The sequence below is a fragment of the Heterocephalus glaber genome, unplaced genomic scaffold, assembly GCF_053883595.1.
Source record: "Heterocephalus glaber isolate CG9 unplaced genomic scaffold, H.glaber_assembly_v1.0 deba00001610, whole genome shotgun sequence".
Lineage (NCBI taxonomy): Eukaryota > Metazoa > Chordata > Mammalia > Rodentia > Bathyergidae > Heterocephalus > Heterocephalus glaber.
Window position 1 is genome coordinate 1,700,743 of NW_028258381.1, and position 17,962 is coordinate 1,718,704.

At 42.3% G+C, this 17,962-nt stretch overlaps 1 pseudogene; it reads left to right on the forward strand.

Annotated features, from left to right (window-relative positions):
* The first annotated feature begins 500 nt into the window (after nucleotides 1–500).
* Nucleotides 501–1,073, forward strand: LOC101703362 (putative RNA-binding protein 18 pseudogene; annotated as a pseudogene).
* Nucleotides 1,074–17,962: the final 16,889 nt, after the last annotated feature.

Sequence of the window (17,962 nt, forward strand, 5' to 3'; positions counted from 1 at the left end):
TGAATTTTAAAATTTCCAAGAGAAAAGTGCCACGTCACATTTGAGGATATTCCCGTTAGAAAGATGCTTAAGAAGGAAATATAATTACCATTATAAAAGCATGTGATAGTGTAAACCCCACTAGAAGAGTAGTTGCAAATAGAAAACAATCAAATATTATCGATGCAGGAAGCCATCATACCAAAAAGATGAATAAAAGAGAAATAATTAAGAATATTAAAAATAACTATAAAGATCAACAAAATGACAAGAGTAAGTCCTTACCTATCCACAGTAACTTTGAATGTAAACAGACTAAATTCTCGAAGTGAAAGTCCATCTGGCAGAGCTCAGTCTGGGCAACTTAGTGAAACCCTGTTTTAAAATTTAAAAGAGTGTGGGGTGGTCTGGCAGCTGGTGGAGTCGAAGCAGATGCTCCTAGTCCGGCCATCGGATCCACGAGTTGGAACCTGTTTTGGGGGCATGAGCAGAGGGCAGCACACCAAGGGCACAAGAGATTGATGGAAGCAGAAACCAAAACTCTTCTCCTGGAAAATGCATCCATCCTTTCAGAGGGCTCTCTACAGGAAGGACACTGATTATGGATTGGCAACCTGGACCCCAAAATCACAGAATACCACCTCCTTAAGCTCCTCCAGAAGTTTGGGAAGGTGAAACAGTTTTACTTCCTCTTCCACAAGTCAGGTGCTTTGGAAGGACAGCCTCGAGGTTACTGTTTTGTTAACTTTGAAACTAAGCAGGAAGCAGAGTAAGCCATCCAGTGTCTCAATGGCAAACTGGCGCTATCTAAGAAGCTGGTGGTACAATGGGCACATGCCCAAATAAAGAGATACGATCATAACAAGAATGATAAGATTCTTCCAATCAGTCTTGTGCCATCCTCAAGCACTGAGCCCACGCAGTCTAACCTAAGTGTCACTGCAAAGATAAAAGCCACTGAAGCCAAGCTGAAAATGATGGCAGAAAATCCTGATGCAGAGTATCCAGCAGCACCTGTTTATTCCTACTTTAAACGATCAGATAAAAAAAGGACTACTCCTTATTCTAGAACGGCATGGACATCTCATAGATGATGGTTGTGAATACTGTAACAGCAAAAGCAAATTGATCTCTATACCTGATCTCTTCTGCCTTTGTACTTTGTAGATGTGAATAGTACTGTCCAAGAGAGCACAATCACATGTTAGTTTGGTAACATAATGTTTTTGGGTGTTTTATGGATGTGTCTTCTCTGAACTATGTGTGAAATTGAGCAGCATCCAGAATAAATAGAATTGTGTCCAAATTGTGATTTGAACACCAAGTTGCTCTAGTTGGCTGGTCTATTTGAATTTGTAACTCCAAAAACTATATAATGTGCCAGAGAGAAAGGCAAATGTACAAAATGTTATTATTTAAATTAAAACTAAATTGATTAACATCAATTAAAAAATACAGCACTTTTCTTGGACATTTCTTTTACAACAGTGATTAGAGAGGGAAGTGAGAGACAGATCTTTAATTGTGTTTAGAATTGCTGTTGGAGAATTTATTATGGAACTCCCTCCAACTGGACTAAAAAATAAAGTTCTTGGGAAAAGAAAGCTGATCCTTTGAGCAAATGTAGTAATCTGCTAAAGAATTATGCTTATTGTTTTAAAATCCCAATTAGGAAAACATGGTGTATATCTTAACTTGTTTGTGTCAACAAACTGTAGAATCAAGTTTAGTATTTTATACCACAACAGAAGTTCTGTTTGGCAACTTAACTATTCTATAGTGATCATTTAAAAAAATCTAAATAATCCTGCCTTCTATAATAACCAAATGTTGTTATTAACAGAAGACTTTTAAAATTGCACTTACTGCATGAGATTGTTTTTATACCATGAGATTGTTCTATTTGGAATTATATTGTGATCAATCTTTTTTAAAAAAGCAGAATTTCTTTGAAAACAAATATTGCTACACTGATCATTATCAAACATTTACTTTATCATAATGATGTGGGGATTTGGTAGAAGAGGTTGAATGATCTTGTGCAGGGTGAGAAGGGAATGTGTACCAGGCACAGTCAGTGGAGCGGGTACAACTCTAGCACTGAGATTGTGATCACCTCATGCTTTATGTAGTTCAGTGATGGTGAACTTTTAGAGCTTTCAATGATAAACAGCTGGCTGCAGCATACATGCCAAAGGTTTGCCACCACTGATGTGTTTTAAAAGACTGCATGCCTTGAAAATGATCCTTCATTCATAGGACATTCTTCTCCCTAGATATTTTTGGCACTCTGAACATTCTAAACACAACAATAGAGAGCGATACATAAATTGACAGATTTGGGGAATGTGTTTCTTCAACACAGTTTTAGTCATTTTGGTGCCAGCCTCAACAGACTGTTTCATTGAGCAGCACCATTGCTTCTTTAGTAAGCAGATCACTTTAGTATTTACTCCAGGTGCCATTCACAGTGATTAGAGAGTATTTACCATTATCATTCCTAGCTTTCATTATAGGAACTTAAGTTTTCCTGTGAATATAAATGAAGTTAAAAAACTTGAATCAAAACTTTAGCATAGTGAGGTTTTAGAATCCACAGAACTGGTTCAGAGACATTCTTACCACTTTTCTCAAGGTCAGTCTTTTTAGGTATCCAAATAACACTCTCCTTTTATTAGCTGTGTGTGTCTGTGATGCGAGTAACTCTCCTTCCATTTAGGGTATAGTTCAGGGAAGTGGGAGTGCTGTCTCCCACTTTTCTGGTCTTGTCTTTGAGTATAGAATTCACCATTTCATCTTTAAGTCCCCAAAGGATTGTGGTGGAGTAGAACTTAATGCAAATAGCCTTCTATTTTTAATAGGAACTTAGAAAACACTTAGGACTATATAGAGTTGTTTTCTTTAGAAACAAGAACTATTTATTTGTATTTAAAGCAATGTTTTTTTTATTTATACCTATTCTTATCCCTCTGTATGAATAAATGCAAGACTGTGAAAAAAAATTTAAAAGAGTATAAAAGGGTAAGGAACCCAAAGGCACTGGGTTCAATCCTCAGTACCAAAAACCAAACAGAACCTGCCTGGCCAGGTGTGAGTTTGAGGCTGGGCTACATAGTAAGACTCTGTCTTACAAAAGGAAAACAAAAATGCTAGACTGGCAGAATAGATTTTTTTTTTAAAGACTCAGAATGGATTTTTTTTTTGTACCAGGGATTGAACTCAGGACCTTGAGCTTGCCAGGCAGGTGCAGTGCCACTGAGCTACATCCCTGGCCCTCAGAATGGATTTTTAAAAAGACTCAGAATGGATTTTTTTAAAAACTCAGAATGGATTTTTTAAAGACTCAGAATAGATTATTTTAAAAAGACTCAATAATATACTGCCATGCTACCTACAACAAACTCAGTCCCAAATAAAGACACAGAGAAACTTAAAATGGTATTCCAAGCAAACAGAAACCTAATGGGAGAGGAAGAGCTATACTTGTATCTGACAAAATACATTTAAACACAACTATAATAAGAGACAAAGGAGGCAACTCTGTAATGATCAGAGGAAATTCAACAAGAAAAAAAAAAAGAAATTCAACAAGAAGAAACAATGATTATACATCTGTATGTACCTAACATCCTAGCACCCAATTTAAAGAAAGAAACAAACACTACTACTTAAAAGGAGACACAGGCCTCAATACAATAATAATGGGGGATTTTGACACCCTACTTTTATCAGTGGACAGATTATCAAGACAGAAAATAATCAACAAAAACAAAATTAGATCTACATTATAGGTCAAATTGGCTTGAGACATTTATAAAGTATTCCATCCACAGCTGAAGAATATACTGTTTTCAACAATGCATAGGACATTCTGTAGCACAGACCATAAATTAGGCCATAAAACAAATCTCAACAAATTCAGAAGAGTGGAAATCATATCCTGTACTTTTCTGATCACAATAGAATAAAACTAGAAGTCAACAACCAAAGAAACATTAGAAATTATACACATTCATTGAGACTGAACCACATACTTTTGAATGAAGAATGAACCATTAAGGAGGTCAAAAGGGGAACTCAAAAATATCTCGAAATCGCCTGCCTCCCAAACACAAGGTCCCAAGTTTGATCCCCGGTACCAAAACAAAACAAAAATCTTGAAATATGTGAAAATGGAAACACAACCTAACAAAACTTATGGATGTAACAAAAGGAACTAAGAGAAGTTTCTGCCAATGAGGACCTACATTAAAAATATAGAAAAAGAGGCTGGGTTGAAGCTAGTGTGAAAGTGTTTGCCTAGCATGGGAGGAAGTGAGTTTGATTGCCAGCACTGTAAAAAAAAAGGAAAAAAAATTAAAAGACAGATTTCAAATAAACTACCGATATATCTCAAGGATTAGAAAAATCAAGAACAAATCAAACAAAATTAGTTACAAGGAGAAATCGCATACACCGAAGAAGATGCAAATGAAACAGACATGAACACAATACAAAAATGAAACAAAGAATTGGTTCTTTGAAAAGTAAAGAGAAAAAGAAAAACAGCTGGGCATGACAGTGCATGCCTGTAATCCCAGCACTTAGAGGCTGACACAGGAGGATCATGAGTTTAAGGCCAACCTGTGCTACATAGCAAGTTCAAGAAGGGCGTGGACTACCTAAAAAGACCCTGTCTCAGGAAACAAAACAGAACAAAAATTAACTAACTGTACGATAGACCATACAAGAAAAGAGAAGACAGAAACAAATAAAAATAGGTGTGCAAACTGAGACTCAAGACTGATACCACAGACATGCAAAGGAAAATTAATGATTACTATGAACAACTTTATGTTATACAGGTATGTTTGTGCATCCCTATAATCCTGGCACTCAAGAGGCTGAGGCAAGAGGATTGCCCCAATTTCAAGGCCAGCCTGATCTGTATAGCAAGACCCTGTCTCAAAAAATAAAACAAACAAACAAAAACTCTTTTATGATAACAATTTGGAAAACCTAGAAAAAATGGAAAATTTCTGGTCATTTCAAAATTGAACCATGAGAATTTAAAAAAGTGAATAGGTCAAAAAAACTAACGAAACATAGTCATTGATAATGAAGACTGCCTACCACTCAGGACTGAATGGCTTTCTGCTTCATTTCACCAAACTATTTTTTGTTTTGTTTGCTTGTTCATTTGTTTTGCTTTTTAAGACAGCATGTAGCTGAACTTGAACTTGCTATGTAACCCATGCTGGCCTCAAACTCATGATCCTCTGGCCTCAGTCTCCTGAATGCTGGATTTACAGATGTGTGACACCATACCCAACAATTCTGCCAAACTTTTAAAGAACCAGTACCAATTCTTCTCAAACAATGCACAGAACTGAAAGTGAGGAAACCCATCCAATCTCATTCTTTCAACCCAGCATTACCCTGTAGCAAAAGTAGATAAGGAACCAACACAAAAAGGAAACTGTAACTGATATGCTGGATAAACATAGATGCAATGCTTCTCAACAAAATACTAGCAAACTGACTGCAACAGTACATAAAGATAACTCATGATGACCAACCTGGTGTTGACTGAGGGGTGCAAAATTGCTCCAACATAGACCTACCAATAAACAGCACATCGCATCTTTGGAATGAAGGATAGAAATCACATGATCATCTCAGTAGATGAAGAGAAAGAATTTGATAAAATCCAACATCCCTTCATGATAAAAGCCCAGGACAAACAAGATGTAGAAGATGCACATAGCTCATAATAAAAGCTAAATATGACTTACTAATAGCCAACATCACACTGAATGAGGAAAAGCTGAAAGCATTTTCTCTAAGATCAAGAACAAGTCACGGATGTCCCTCTCACCACTCTTACTTAATATACTACTAGAAGGTTTAGCCAGAGCAATTAGGCAAGAGGAAAAAACGAAAGGAATACAAATAGGAAAGGAGGAAATAAAATTATCCCTGCCTACAGATTATGTGATTCTATATACCCATTCTGTACACCTAAAGACTCTATCAAAAGAGTATTAACTGATAAATGAATTAGGTAAAGCAGTAGCATACAAAATCAACATACAAAAATCAATAGCTTTTTTGTACACTGATAACTAACTTGCTGGGAAAGAAGTTATGGTTCCAATGAAAACTGTTCACCAAAAGGCTCATGTGCTGTATCAATCAATGCTTATGAGAGAAACAGATTTAATGCAAGATATACAAATTTTTACAAGATTGGCTTATAGTAGCTACCCACAGAGTCATGTGTGGAAGAGTACAAAAGGGCTGTCTGTGTGCTGGCAATCCACAGGATGCAGTCGAAGGCCTGGGGCTCACTGCAGTGTCTTGTGAGAGTCCATATCAGGAGGCCACAGGGTCTGCGCTGGAGGCTGAAGGGCCAGTACATGAAAGCAATCCCATTTGTCAGTTTTTGCTTTTGCTTCCTGTGCTGTTGTGATCCTATCAAGAAAATCACTGCATGTAGCAATGTCCCCCTGCTTTCTTAGAATAAATTTCATGATTCCAGGTTTTACATTTAGGTCTTTGATCCATGTCAAGTATCTTTTTATACAGAGTAAGACAGGTGTCAAATCCCAAATGTATGTGTGTAAATATCCAGTTTTCCCAGCACCATTTTTGAGGGGCCGTCCCTTCTCTAATGCATATTTTTTGGCACTTTTGTGGAGAATCAGTTGGCTGTAGATACATGTATTTATTTTGTGGGTCTTTATTCTGGTCTTTGGTCTGTATGTTTTTAGGTCAAAACCTTGCTATTTTGGGAGGCAGGCGCTGGAACCACTGAGCTAAATCCCAGGCCCAAAACCTTGCTGTTTTGGGAACTGTCTCTGTAGTATGTCCTGAAATCAGATATTATGATACTTCTTTGTTTTTTTTGTTTTGTTTTGTTTTTTGTTTTTTTGTTTAAGATGGCTTTGGCTGTTTGGAGTCTTTTGTGCTTCCAGATGAATTTTAGAATCATTTTTTTCTATGTTTGTGAAGAATTTCACTGGGGGAATTTGATGGAGATTGTTTGGAATCTGTAGATAATTTTGGGAAGTATGGACATTTTAACAATATTGATCCTTATACTCCATTATCATGGTAGGTCTTTCCATATTTTTGTGTCTTTTTCAATTTCTTTGGTCAGTGTTGTATAATTTTCATTGACTAGGTCTTTTACTTTCTTGATTACATTATAGCTGTTGTGAGTAGGATTGCTTTCATGGTAGCCTTGCATTGCTGGGACAGGATACCTGATGTACATAATGTAAGGGAGGAAGGGGTTATTTGGGCCATGATTTCCTTCCATGCTTGGCTGGCTCCAAAGCAGAAACTTCATGATAGAAGGACATGGAGGGGGAAAGCTTCTCACCTCATGGCAGCCAGCAAACACAGAGAACAAGGAAGAACCAAGAGAGAGGAAGTATAATAAGAATCTAATAAGAACTCACAAGTGCTCGCTTTGGTAGCACATGTACTAAAAAAAGAACCCACAAAACTTGACAATATAAAAACCGCTGTGATTCAATTAAAATATGAGTGAATTATCTGAATGACACTGCTCAAAAGAAGATATATGAATGGCCCATAAATATATGGAAAGTGCTCCATACCATTAGGCATTAGAGAAATGCACATCAAAACTACCATTAGATAGCATCTCATTCCAGTTAGAATAGTCCTCATCAAAAAGCATAAACAGCAAGGCATGGTGGTACACACCAGTAATCTAGGACTCTAGGACTCAGTTTGTGACCAGAATCGTGGAAAGAATCAAGTTCTTGAATCAAGGCATCACTGTATTTGGAAACTAAAAACTAAAACAAGTCCACATAAAGGCAGAATAGTTATTTTAAAATTTTTTTATTTTAATGTAATACAAGTAGATATTAGTAAATATTTTAAAACACCTTTTTTACTTCTGTGAAAGAATAAAACAAAAATCCCTAACCAAAAAGTTAGAGAATAATAATAGTTATTAAATTGTATATTATAATCTTAAAAGAGTGGCCAAAATGCTACTCAGAGTACAAGTGATAGATAAAAAAACACTCTTGCAAAAAAAGAAACAAATAGGTAATAGCACAAAACCTTGTTTTCGGTGAACTAAGATAATCTAGTGGTATATATAAAGCAAATTAGCATATGTATATTGAGATATTTCTGAAACAACAGAATAGAGAATTTGGGGAATTATTTGAACTTCTCCTACTTCCTATTTCTCTACCTTCGAATAAGAGAAACCATGCACTAGAATAGTTGTTAGTAGGGATTGGGAAGGTTAGGGAAGGTGATGAAAAAAGGTGTTGGATATGACTTATGCATGCTTTATGTGTACATGGCACTATCACACTGAACCCTATTAATATGTATAACTAATACGCATTAATGAAAATCTTTTTTAAAAATGTTAAGTGTGCCTTCCAGCCAAGCTTTGGCCTCCAGTTTTAATTTTCTTCATCTAAAAGCACCCTGAATGGATATTATTTGTCTCTGGTGTTGGCCAACTTTCCCATCGCTGGGACAAAACACCTGACATCTACAGCTTAAAAGAGAAGAGGTTTATTTTGGCCATGGTGTCAGAGAGTTCAGTCCATGATCAGGTGGCTCCCAGGTGGAAACTTCACAATGTAAAGGTGTGGTGAAGGTCAGCTGCTCAACTCGTGACATCTAGGAAACAAAGAACAGGGGAAGAGTGGAAAGGAAGCAGCTGGGGAGCAGAAATAGTCCCTTCTCACACCCCGTGACCCACTTCCTCAGACTAAGCCCCAACTCCTAATAGCCAACTCAGTTATGAGCCTATCCATGGCTAGCTCACTGATGTAGTCACTACCCTTAAAACCAATCACTTCTCCATGAGTCTCCTAATCCAGTCAAGGTGACACGAGAATCAACTGGCACACGTGGTTAATTTTGTTCTTAGGTTTCTATTGCTGTTGCAGCAAATTTCCACAAACTCGGTGACTTAGAACAATAAATATTTATCATCTTATGGTTCTGGAAGTCAGAAGTTTGACATGACTCTGGATGGGCTAGGTTGCTACAAATCTCCATTTCTTCTTTGAAGCAGTAGGAGCCCCAGTTTTAAGAGCCTGCCTACATTCCCTAGCTCATATGCCCACACCCTCACCCCTTCAGTGCCAGCAGAGTTCCTTCCCTCTGGCCTCACTTCTCTAGTCACATTGATGTTCTGACCACAGCTGGGGAAGCTTCTCCCCTTTTAAGGACCAATGTGATTAGGTTAGGACCACCTGGTAACCCAGGGCAGTTTCTCCACCTTAAAGTCCTTAACTTAATCTATGCAGTCCCTTTTGCCACATAAGGTTGTGTCATGTGCTCTAGGGATTAGGAAGTGGGCATCTCTGAGGGATTATCATCTGCTGGATACTATGCCTGGCTGGGCTTGGTCAACACTGCTCAACCTCTGTGCTTCCATTCTGAGAGATCTTATTGCAGGTGAGGAGCACAGAGTTTTCAAAGGCAGTGTCCCTAGGTGCCTATCATTCTCAGCACAGTACCAACAGTTTAGCACACGTCATGACACCAGCCACAATCACAAATCAGGCACCTTCTGGCACCTTATACATGTTAGCTTTGTCACTTCTGCCAGCTCCCATTCTTTCCTCTGGCTGAGCCAGAAATAACACCAGTGCTGAGCAAGGGCCACCTCCATTTTGTCCCTTCTGTTCCTGCCACCATGACAGGATCAATGCTGTCTCCTCTTACTGGTAAGCTCTGTGTGGAGTGGGTTGTGCCAGTTCTCCTGCCAGGTCCCCCCATTTCTCCCTAACCCTCCTCACCCCATTCTCTCATCACAAGACATCCATGGCTGTAGACTGGCTTATGGAGAACTTGTGTAACAATGAGCCAACACCAGAGAGCATTTTCTATGTGCTAAATGCACTACACATTCATTCACCGAATCTTCACAAAACCCCGTTGGGTAGTTGCTGACATTTTCCCAAGGAAATGAAGGCATGGAGATGTTTAGTGACCTCCCAGTGAGTAGATGTGACAAGATTCACACCTAGCAGGCTGGCTCCGCTGCCTATGGTCCAGAAGTGAGCTACTGACATTCACTTTGAGCGCCCCTCTCACATAAAGCTCTAGACAAATACAACCCAGTGACCGTGTGCACACTGTCACAGAAGGGAAGTACTTTCTCCTGCTTGGAGAATTTATCCCTTTGAAAGGGGGATGCCTTGAGCCATGTAGAGAAGTACAAGCTGCCCGAGGCAAATGGGTTTAGGCCTTGCATCCTGTTACTTGAACCTGAGTAACAGTCTTCTGTCAGGAGCCTGCCTCTGCTCTCACTCCTGCCCAGTCAAAACACTGACTCCACGTTAGTCCAGCTGCCCCATGATCTTGCTCTGTTGGACCCAAATTTTGTAGATGATTTTCTAGACCATTAGTGGCTTTGCTCTCTGCCAGAGGCCATGAACTCAAGCACAAATGAAGGTCACGCATACCACATGGGAGTCAAGTGGCTGAGGTCACAGGCAGACAAGTTCACACCCTTGATGACATCGACAGGGAAGCAGCTCTTCAGCTTCTGCTGACTGTCTCAATGGGGCCAGGTCTTCCCATTTCTAAGAAGCTGGAGATTTGGGTTGTTTAGGAAATGTCCATATGTTTTTAGGTTGTCTCAACTTAGAAAAAGAAGGGGGAGAAAATCTGTAGGATGAATGGAAACCACCAGTTTTTGACCTTTGATTTACAGGCTAAAATCAAAATCATGAACTTTGAATGTGAAGCAAAATCATGAACTAGGCCTCAAATGATTTGACTCTGACTCATCTTTCTAATCTCGCCTCCGCCTTGTCCTGAGTGAGGGCTGTCTGCTTAGCCAAGGCTACACCAGGGACACCGAGCTGTTGTGGCACCCTGACTCTCCTGCCATTTAGGACGCCCTTTCTCTGCCTCTCCCACCCTGCACTTCCACCAGCTCCTTCAGGAGAGTTCCACGAGTCCTCCCAGAGCGTTTTCTGGATCTACCCCCAGCCAGTGAAGAGTGAAATGTCACAGCAGTCAGCTCCCCCATGCTGCAGGGCCTCGGATCACCTCTGTTCATTCTCCATGTCCTGCCATGCTCCGCACGTCACAAGCTTCAGAGAAAGGCAAGTGTCCGTCCCGCGCTTCACTCCTCTTCTAACAAATTAGAAGCAGTTTATCTGAACTCAAAGAGCACAGCACCCCTCAGCTCTCCAGCCCCCAGGTAGTACCGCACAGGAGCCAAATGAGTGCGACTGCTTTTGGAAAGCTTTAGGTTTGAAGGGTCTGAACTGGAAGCTTAACAGTTAGCGACTGCTTGGGCCTGCTGGGAGCAGAGCCAACTCCTCCCTGCTAGGGCGGCCTCAGGGCTCCTCTGTCCCAGGCACGGCTGGCCGGCATCTCCGACCAGCTCTGGTCAGCAGGTTGGGAGAGCTGACTGGGGTTGGTCAGGGGCCACCCCTGCTGCCAGGCAGATGAGCCAACATCACCCGGAAACAGGAAGAGGTGCCCTGAAGCAGCGGTGTCTGGATTCAGCTAATCCAAATTAGCACTGCAGTTTCCATCAGAGCCAAGCAGACCTTAGAGACATTTCCATTAAAAGAGGAAACTGAGGCCAGAGAAGCGTGGCGTGACAGGGCAAGGCAAGGGTGAGCTCCAGATAGGCTCTACTACAGATGACCCCACCCAGGAGGCCTCTTCCCACTGAGTCGTGGACTCTCTGCTCTTGCTTTCATTGGGAAGCACTCTGAAAACAAGTGTGGTTACTCCAGGCCACATTTCTCAAACACTCCATTTTGTAGCTGTGCTTCTAACCTGCTCTTCCTGCCCCTGAGAATGTGGCATTAGGAGCATGGTGCTCACTGCTCCAGCTATGCCCTACCTTGGGATGTTTTCCTCAGCAGGTGACCAGGCAGTGCCTGTGTGCATGTCCATACACTTTAACCCCCAGGGAGACATTCTGCACAGGCATAGGCAAGATGAGAAAGTGCATACTGCTCATTCGCTAAGATGTGTCTTTTCATTGTGTTTTGTGGTAACTGGAGTTGAACTCAAGCCCTTCTTTTATTTTTTATTTTAAAATGGGGTCTTGCCAAGTCTCTAGGTTCCCCAAACTGAACTTGAACTTGCAACCCTCCTCCCTCAGCCTCCCAGAGTGCTGGGATTACATGTGTGCACCACCATGCCTGGCTATGCTATGTCTTGATCTATTCTCCATTATAGATTGCGGTATTTCCTGGGAACATTCCAATACCTTTTAAGAAAGAAAAGATATTTTTAACACACTGTATACATATATTGAATTATCACAGTGTACCTTCTGAATGTGTACAATTATTCTGTGCTAATTACAAATGATAAAAACAAAAAGAAAGAAAAGATATTTGTACATTTGCTCTATTTATTTAAATCAAGAAAGAATCCTGTTTCTTTCTCATGACCACCACCGGAACCTCTTCTGAACAGTAAATCAGGGTAGGTGGGGGATGGATTCAGATACTAAGACAACATCATTGTCTTCATTTTACAGATGAGGAAACTAAGGCTCAAAGCTCAAAATCATTTACCCATTAATTTGCAGCCAAAGAAATGGGCCAAGCCCTGTGCTAGGCTTTGGAGAGAAAAAGGCAGCATGCTAGCCAGTTCCTGCCACTACGTGCTCCCAGACCAGCAGGAAAGGGACTATGATGGATTGATTGCGCAAAGGAGATCAGAATCTACTGATTTGCTTAAGTATTGCTCTGCGATGAAGGCAACTGGGAAACAACAGACTGAAAAAGAGTCCTCCAACCTCTACTTACTTATTTGCTTAAAAATGGGCCATATATTTTCCTTTGTGAAGGTCTCTCCCTCCCTTTTTGCACTAGGAAGGGCAAAATGACTCTGGGTCACCAAGGTATCCACACAACAAACTTTACTAAGATAACCCTTATCTTCTATTAGCTTCCCCAAATATTTAGTTTCCCAAAATGTACTCTCCTAGAGGCTCAAACTGTTCCTTTGTCTTGTTACTTCTCCACAGTTTTATCACTCTTTGTTAAAATGGTGTGTTAGCCTCCAGGTTTGATCATTTCTCCAGGGTTTTCATTTCAGTTCACTTTGGTGAAGTCCCCATCTGTCCCTCTTACTCTCCCGTTAATCTGTCTTTTGTCCATTTAACTTCTGGGGCCCCACATGTAGAATTTGAGGACAAGGAAAAGGGTTTCCTCTCTTCCTGGCAACATCTTCTGGCCCTTGGTCCCATGCCCTTCTACTTCTCCGTGGCGTTGATGCCACATTTCCAAGTAGAAATACCTGTGATTTCCCAGCTCCCTTGCTTAGCCCCCAATCTTTCCCTGCTTCTTTCCCTCAACCTGACCTTGTCACCACCCCAGCACCCCAGTGTTATTTTGTGAGATGAGGCTGAAGCTCTCAATCTTCATGGCCAGCAGTGCACAGGCTTCTTGGCAGCACCTTGAAGGGTCATTAGCCCAGGGTGGGCAGCCTGGCCTGCATCTCACCAGTGCTGCAGTGATGTAACTCAGCCAAAGGAGATCGGAAGCCAGAGAGAGAAGGGGAGAAAGACCCACCCGTTCAGAGAGGTTTTTTTTTTTTCTTAAAATGTAATTGGAAGATATAAACAAGGCCCAGGAAATTGACAAGTGTTTCAAAGGAGGCTGTCACTTCAAGTGACATGATTCCACCTCTAGGCCAAATTCTTTACCTTACCCCACATTGCCATGTCTCTATCCTATGCCCTGGTAGCTTTTGCTACCAAAGAACCAATAAAATCTAGCAGAAGAAATCACTATGACTAAACTACTGTCAACAGAAGAATAGAGACAGAATGACAACTGATAATGCAAAAATGTATGCGTGCTTCTTGAAACTTTGGGGACACTGTGGAATGTGAAGGATTCTTATATTTAAGAATCACAGAGGGAGCTTTGCAGGGCCCTGGTGCTGGAGCCCCATAAATACTGCTGGATGCTGTGAGTGCCTAATAAGCCCAAGTCCCTAAGCACCTGTGACAGGTATAACCCAAGTGTGCCTTAGGGCTCACCTGTTGGATATCAGGAATGGCTTGTCACTTCAGCAGTTTGTTCTGAAGTTGGCTCCACCCGCTATGTCACAGTCCATCTTCTTTCTGCTTCCTGAACAGGAAGTCCCTGGGGTGGTCAGGTTTCTATGAGAGTGAACTTGACTCTTCCATGCTGGGATACAGGTTTGTATGGATGTGGCTGAGGCTCTTGAGATGAGGAGGCTGCAAGTGAGGCTGTTGCAGGGAAGAGTGGGGATCCTGGGACACAAATCATCACAGCTGCTAAGGAGTATGCAGGAAGACCAGGCTCAGCACCAAGACACAGGTCCTCAAAGGAACTGTGGCCTGAGGGCAACACAGACCCCACCAACATTCCTGCTACCAAACTGGCCCTTAAGCCCAGTGTCAGTCACTGGGGCCCAAGCACTCCTGTGGTGGGGTTCCCCAAGAGGGGCTGTGTGTGAGAAGGAGATGGCCTGCCCCTATTCTAGGAAAGATGGCTGGGCTAGCAATCATGAGCAGGTAATGAGGGTGCTCCACGCCCCACTGGCATCAGAAGTCAAGATAGGGTGGCATCCCTGTGTCACTGAGGTGTACTCACAGGCCAGTGGAGGCTGGTGGGCAAGGGTAGTTTTGACGTGCATGAGGAGAGATAGCACAGAGCACAGCAGCCCTAGCAGCAGCCAGGGAGACAATCAGACACCAGCTCCAAGTATCTGTGAGTCAGCCCTCACCACCCACCATGGGGATCCCTAGCTCAGGAAACAAGAAAGATGGACGACCACAGAGTAGGAGGGATAAACCCCAGGACAGTCTGCTCAAGAGACTGATACTACTTGACACCCAAGCAGGCCAGCCCAAGGCACACCCACCTTATGCCTGTCACACAGTGCTCAGGATTCCTGGAGCTATGAGGAGAATTCTACATGGATTGGACCTCAACTGGAAACATGTGTAGGCTGAGAGCTGTGGAGAACTGCGGTTGTTCAGACTTCTTAATACCTAAGTGCCATTTATTGTGGAATGGACCTTCAATTTAATAACCATTTGGGGTAGGATTACAAAAAAAGGACACTAACACATTAAATATGTACATAAGTAGGGAGGTACATCTCCATATTTTAGAAATATTAGAATATGGTTTAAAAATAAAGTTTCTACTAGGATTGAAGTGACCTGGTTCATCTTGGAGACATTTATACTCATAGGCCTAGAAAGTTCCTGTTCTTACCCTGTTGAGGGTGTCAGATAAACCTGAACATGGACATGTCTGTTGTACAACAATGGTGACAGTGTGCAAGAGACAAGCTTTGTTCTGAGCCTGATGATTCTGTCAAACAGAGACCTTCAAAAGCCCCCTCAACTCTCTCAGCCTAAACTCTGCTGACACAAGAATATTAAGAAGTAAAAGGCATATTACCTACTAGGCTTTCTTTTCCTGGAAACCTGCATTTAAATTGTACTTGTAACAGTGATTTCTAGCCTGTTATTTAAAAGAACCCTATGTAGCATATTCTTTTCAGAGTTTAAAAAAAGTCTTCAAGGGTATCCAAGAGAGCTAAATAGAAGCACACAGAGCTTGTCTGCTTTTCTACAAAGAGGAACCAAAGTAACAGGTGTGGGGCCACATTTTGAGGTGAGTGACTACTGGAGACCCCTGAAGTTAGGTTCCAGTTTCCTGCTCAGTATATGATGCAGGCCTAAGGAAAAACACCTAAAAGACAGAACTAAGAGACACAAAGAAGGGTGCCAGGATGACCAATGGCACTGCAACTGACAAAGGCACTGGCCAGTCCAAGCTACTGATTTTTATTGGTAATCAATTGAGGTAAAGGCAAGCTACATGTAAGGGCATAACTACATGTGAGGAAACACAGTTGTGTGGTTTCTAAGGAAATTAATGAAAGCAAGCCTTGCAAAGGACAAGACAAAGCATTCTCAAACTAGGAACAGAATAGACAAAATATATGGTTGTAATTAGAACATTGTCCTTCTAGTTTTTGTTGTGGGAACAGAATTTGGGTGCGAGTTACTCTGACCTCAGCACAGCAATGACCAGGCTCATTTCTATAAACAAGCCAATTGTGGGGTTAACTTCACAGCCTGGACTGCTTATAGCCTGCTTTCAATATTGCAGACCCTGGCAAGTGACAAGGTGAAAAGTGGCTGAAGCTTGTAAGATTTGGGCCATGGGACAATGGCATAGTCAGAGAAAGAAGGAGAAAGGGGAATCAGGAGTCAAGGTGCAAGTCCACAAGCCCTCAGTGCATTGCAGGCAATCCCAGCCACCAGGAGGTTTTGCAGTCCTCACAGGCTAGCAGTCCACTAGGTGAGTGGCCTGAACTCTGCACAGTAGCCTGGATTTGGAAAAAGATCTCACACCAGCTGCCAGGGAATCCCAAGATCCTGTAGCCAGGAGCCATCTACACAGAGGAGCCATTGTCTGAATTTGACTATTCCGGGAGGCAGAAAGCCCTATGCATTCTTGTCTCAGGGAGCCCCACAGACATCCCACTGCATCACAAACCTATCTGAGCTCAGCAGAGAGCCTGTGACCCACACCTGCTATGTGCTCTCATGGCAGGGGAAAGGAGTTTTCCTGGAAACCCAGGAGATCATAGTGCTGGTTTGGTGAGATCATGAGAGTGGCCAGCCCTATGTGTACTCACACGATGCCAGGACAGCAGGCAGGTGCTCAGGCAGTTTCCATTCCCCTTTCTCCCATGCCCTGCTCAAGCACCTGTTATTGACAGTTGGGCAGGAGCATGGCAGCTCCCACAGTTGCACTACTGCAGGGCTATGCTGAGGGACCTTGAGAACTCTGTATCTCTGGTGTCACCCTGCCCTAGGTGCACATGACCAAAGGGAGCCCCCAAGAACAGGTTGGCCTAGCAACAGCTGTGGCTCTGTTCCTGAGTGGACACTGTCACCAAAGAGGCAGAGAATGCCAAGGTTCCTGCTGCCATCCTTATGTAGTATCCACCCCCTGCCCACCACCATACCATGCCAGACTGCTGTTAGGACTGGGCACAAGCACCACAGAGAGATGGTGCTGGTTCTGCCACCATCCTTCCCTGTGCAGCGTCTAGGTCTGCATCACAGATTAGTTAGGAAACAGGTGTGTTGGGCCACTCACCACTTCAGGGGCCACAGTGCCTGAGGCCCATGTTAGCAGTAGAGGTGTGTAGCATCCACAGTGCCTAAGGAAATCCTCATCACCTGCTAAGGCCACTGTTCCCACTGTAGGAGTAGTCATGGTGAGCACATCACAACTACTGCTGTGTGCAGCACCTTGTTCAAACTCCTAGAGTGTCCCAGAGACAGTGGGTCTTCCTGACTCCGTCACAGAATGCATTAATCATAGCCAAAGAAGCTGTAGGAGACCACACTGTTGTGGTCAGCTAGAATTAAAGCCAATTAAAGCATACAATTTTCAGAGAAACATAAAAGAATCATCTGCCTCTGAATTGGAATGGGCCAGCAGTCCAAAGAACAACTTGGACAAGTCTGCTTTGGCAAGTAAGTGAGTTTATTAGGGGTTTCTTACACAGAAGTGGATGACCACTAAAGTCTCTAACCCCCTTTGCTAAGCTATTGGTTTTATAAGGCTCTGATTAGAACAACAAAAGAAAGTCAAAAGTTAGAAGGAGTCCATGGGATAGCTGTGTGTGCTCTATTCGTATCCCATCTTGTGGTAATCCTGCAGACTCTGCAAGCACTGCCCAGCTGCAATGATGGATGACCTTGTGCTGCAGTCTGGCACACAGCCTCAGCATCTTGTGGGAGCCCACTGGACAGAAAAATAGGGTGTTATGGTTTATATCTAGATGTCCTCCCCAAAACCTCATGTGATCATAGGTGGCACTTTTGGAAGGTGATTGGATTATGTGGGCAGTATAGCTTGATGTTGAGGGGAGGCCTGTTTGGAAGAGGAAGATCACTTTGGGCATGGGTTTCTCTCACTTCCCTGATCCCCAC